Here is a 5,000-nt window from a genome sequence, read left to right as displayed (position 1 = left end):
ATGAAGAATTTTTACTTTTATATTTTTAATTGTGTAACTGATTTTTATTGAAGTTTCCCTGCGATGCTCTGACAGTGAAGTGTGTGTGTGTGTGTGTGTGTGTTTTTATTCTGACATTTTTAAAAAAATAAATGCTGTTGTTGAAAATTTGTTTCCTTCATATTGTCTGATTTTAAATTCCATCACATTTACCTGCAAGTAAAAACTCTATTTTTTATTTACATAAATATTTATATCATATATCAAATAACCACTTAATTTATATTTTCATTATATTATATAAAATATAATTTTTTTAATCTAAATTATATTTAAAAAGTATATATTATGTAATATAAAAATATATGAATTTTTAAAAATCCAAATTATATAAAAAAGTATAAAACATTCTTATTAGAGATTGACGTAGAAATCAGCAAAACAAATAAGGACAGAACTTAACATGTCACCAGCTTCCTAGGTAAATGATATGGTGCGTTCATGTCCTGTGGGAGTAAGAGTTACATTCTGAATTTAACCTGTTTTAATCCGAAAATACTTCAAACAGTCAAAACAATATTTGAAAATGTAATTGCTGCTACAGCAGCGATTCATTTCTCTATTCTCCCTCTAAACCAAGGAACCGTGTCTGAACCCAGACGTCTCAAGAAGAGTTTATCACCTACAAGTTGATCAGTCTTTTCAAATGAGAAATGAGCTGGAGTGTAGAAAAGGGTTAAACACACAGCATCAAACCACTTCCTGGACTGAGTCAAAGCCTGATGCCCCTCCCTCTTCTTCCTGCTCTCAAACACAGCCAGCTCCACTCTGTTCATGTGTTTCCTTGTTCCCTCCCTTCAGATCTACAGTTTGAAGATGGGTGGAGCCAACATGTGGTGAAGTGCGAGAGCTGACAGGCCCCGTTCACTGCAGAGACACATGTTGTTTAGATCAGAGCTCAAACTAGTTCAGTTTTGAGGAAGTGAACTCAGACAGTCGTTGTCAGCTGAACAGAAAGGAGATCAGCTGGAGCTGGAAATCTTGTCTTGTTCCATCTGTCTGGATCTACTGAAGGATCCGGTGGCTGTTCCCTGTGGACACAGCTACTGCATGAACTGTATTAAAAGCTTCTGGGATGAAGAGGATGAGAAGAGAATCCACAGCTGCCCTCAGTGTAGGCAGACCTTCACACCGAGGCCTGTCCTGGGGAAAAACACCATGTTAGCAGCTTTAGTGGAGCAGCTGAAGAAGACTGGACTCCAAGCTGCTGCTGCTGATCACTGCTATGCTGGACCTGAAGACGTGGCCTGTGATGTCTGCACTGGGAGGAAACTGAAAGCTGTTAAATCCTGTCTGGTTTGTCTGGTCTCTTACTGTGAGAATCACCTGCAGCCTCATCATGATGTAGCTCAGTTAAAGAAACACAAGCTGGTGGAGCCCTCCGAGAAGCTCCAGCAGAACATCTGCTCTCGTCACGATGAGGTGATGAAGATGTTCTGCCGCACCGATCAGCAGTGTATCTGTTATCTCTGCTCTGTGGATGAACATAAAGGCCACGACACAGTCTCAGCTGCAGCAGAAAGGACTGAGAGGCAGAGAGAGCTCCAGCTGAGGCGACAAGAGATCCAGCAGAGAATCCAGGACAGACAGAAAGATGTGAAGCTGCTTCAACAGGAGGTGGAGGCTCTCAACGGCTCTGCTGATGAAGCAGTGGAGGACAGCGAGAAGATCTTCACTGAGCTGATCCGTCTCATGGAGAAAAGACGCTCTGATGTGAAGCAGCAGATCAGATCCCAGCAGGAAACTGAAGCCGGTCGAGTCAAAGAGCTTCAGGAGAAGCTGCAGCAGGAGATCGCTGAGCTGAAGAGGAAAGACGCTGAGCTGAAGCAGCTCTCACACACAGAGGATCACAACCACTTTCTACACAACTACCCCTCACTGTCACCACTCAGTGACTCTACAGACTCATCCGCCATCAATGTCCGTCCTCTGAGACACTTTGAGGACGTGACAGCAGCTGTGTCACAGCTCAGAGAGAAACTACAGGACGTCCTGACAGAGACATGGACAAACATCTCACTGACACTGACTGAAGTGGATGTTTTACTGTCACAACCAGAGCCCAAGACCAGAGCTGACTTCTTAAGATATTCACAGGAAATCACACTGGATCCAAACACAGCAAATACACGTCTGTTATTATCTGAGGGAAACAGAAAAGCAACAGTAATGAGTCAACAACAGTCTTATCCTCGTCATCCAGACAGATTCACTACACATCCTCAGGTCCTGAGTAGAGAGAGTCTGACTGGACGTTGTTACTGGGAGGTGGAGTGGAGAGGAGGAGGAGTTTCTGTATCAGTCTCATACAAGAATATCAGCAGAGCAGGGGGGGAAACTTTATTTGGATATAATGACAAATCTTGGTCGTTAGATTGTTTTCAAAACAGTTTTTCATTTAGATTCAACAGCATCATCACTCCAGTCTCAGGTCCTCTGTCCTCCAGAGTAGGAGTGTACCTGGATCACACAGCAGGTGTTCTGTCCTTCTACAGCGTCTCTGAAACCATGACTCTCCTCCACAGAGTCCAGACCACATTCCCTCAGCCTCTCTATGCTGGACTCTGTCTTTACTGGGATGGAGACACAGCTGAGTTTTATAAGCTCACATAGATAAAAGTCCAGATTTGTATTTGGTTCCTAAAGTTATTGTGTCTCCATCATTGTTGCTAAGAGCTGGTTGTTGTGTTGTTTGTTGAATCCTGATGTATTATTCCAGGTGAGATCAGGTCCATGTAAGTCATTCAAATGAGTCTCATCTTCACCTGCTGCAACATGAAAGTTGTTTCACATTAAAACATCAATGATCACAATCCAGTCGTATGATTTACATTATTCTGAAGGGAGACTTTTACTTTGATACTCGTGTTTTCATGTTAATACTTATGTGCTTTTACTGAAAGAAAATGTCGCCTGTGTGACTTTTTCTTGTGTCAGAGGACTTCTTCTCTGTTATCACGTCTTTGACTTCAATAAAGAGTAAAAACAATGAACTAATGACAAACGCTTCTTATTAGTAAAAAGTTTGAGAGACTCACAGTAACATTCAGTTTCAGTTAGAAACAGCTGAGGTCATGAAATCTCCATCATTAAATAAAACACTGAATGAAACTGAATAAATAGTTTTTTATTATTTTCAAAGTAACTGAATATTTTTTACTATCTACAAATAAAGTTTTATTATATACAAATAAAGTGTATTATCTTTATTATTATTAATATCATTATTATTACTAGTCTTTTTATCATCATGATCATCTCTACATGTTCAGTCTTGCTGGTGAATAAATCAGTAGAATTGACACTTTCTCTTTTCTGTTCATCACCTCAGTGGTTCCACTGTATTTAAAGAACTGGATCACTTCTCAGCTGAAACCATATTAATATCAAATACAAAAACATGAAACGGGACTTTATTTCCAGATTTGGTGTAAATGAATAATTTTTACTTTTATATTTTTGATTGTGTAACTTATTTTTATTGAAGTTTTCCTGTGATGCTCGGACAGTGGTGTGTGTGTGTGTGTGTGTGTGTGATTTTTTTAAAAATAAATGCTGTTGGTGAATATTTATTTTGTTTTCTTCATATTGTCTGATTTTAAATTCCTTCACATTTACCTGCAAGTGAAAACTATTTTTTTTATTTACATAAATATTTATATCTTATATCAAATAAATAACCACTTTATTTATTTATATTATATATTCTATAAAAATATGTATACATTTTTTAATCTAAATTATATTTAAAAAGTATATTATATATTTATAAAATATTTTAAATCAAAAGTATATAAAAATAATTAATATATTTGTTATATAAACAAATAATTTATAAAAAATATATTTTGAAAAATTATATGTATATAAATACACACAGACACATGAAATCACAAAAATCAATGGATCAATACATTTGAAATAAAACAAGTCCAAATGTCAAAGTCCATATATTTCTCTTTATTACCATTATTAATATTATCATAGATATTATTCAAAAAATTATGTTCTTAATAAGATAAAGAAAAAGCAAAATGCACAAACACTGGAACGTCATTCAGCGTCTCTTTGTTCATATAAAACAGATATGAACATGGAGAATGATTAGAGGCACACGTTCAGAGAAATTAAAGTGCAGCAATCAGCAAATGTTCTGCATCATGTACACAGAGGGGAGTCGGTCCATAGGTTGGTGATTAAGTAGATGATGAGAGGAGGGGTCGGGTGGGTGGGGCGAGTGATACTAGACATCATCCATATTACTCCTTCATTTTCTAGTTAATCATCATCAGCTAAAATCAGAAGCTCTTCTCAGTAAATGTAAAGATTCATACTCAGTGACGACATAGAAAAACACTTTGTAAAAGCTTCAACAACACGTCCGACTGAGTTCATCATCACCATGGTAACAGCTGATTTCTCTGGTGCTCGTGTTGTTGCCTTCACGTCCCACCGGAAAGTTTAACTCCACCTCATCTTCTCGAAGCTCAACACTCAAATCTACATCAGTTGGACACACGTGGTTTCAGCACCGACACCGAAACCACTCGAGTTTTTAGTTACATATAATTAAAGACGGTTTTCAATAGAAGACGTCAAATGTTAAATGTTGTTTAAACGAAATAAATGACATTAAAGTGGAAAGATTATTATGGTAATGAGGAACTTTCTGATCAAAGAAAAACAAACAAAACAAATTGCTGTGAAATCTTTAGTAATGACTAAAAAGAGTTTTGTGAGGTCACACTGACCTTGACCTTTGACCTTTAACCACCAAAGTCTAATCAGTTCATCCTTGAGTCCTGGTGAATGTTTGCGCCAAATTTGAAGAAGTTCTGTCGAGGTGTTACGAGACATCACGTCCACGACAATGAGACGGACGACCTGAAAACAAAATGTCTTGGTTCTTGAACCTTAACACGTAAAATAATCACATTTTCTCCACGATCAGATCAATAATT

General features: G+C 37.6%; 1 pseudogene; it reads left to right on the top strand.

Annotated features, from left to right (window-relative positions):
- The first annotated feature begins 480 nt into the window (after nt 1-480).
- On the top strand, nt 481-2,072 carry LOC111236960 (annotated as a pseudogene).
- Nucleotides 2,073-5,000: the final 2,928 nt, after the last annotated feature.

The sequence above is a fragment of the Seriola dumerili genome, unplaced genomic scaffold, assembly GCF_002260705.1.
Source record: "Seriola dumerili isolate Sdu_G_001 unplaced genomic scaffold, Sdu_1.0 BDQW01000783.1, whole genome shotgun sequence".
In the NCBI taxonomy this organism is placed as follows: domain Eukaryota; kingdom Metazoa; phylum Chordata; class Actinopteri; order Carangiformes; family Carangidae; genus Seriola; species Seriola dumerili.
Note: the sequence above shows the minus strand (reverse complement) of the source record. Positions and strands in the feature narration are given on the sequence as shown.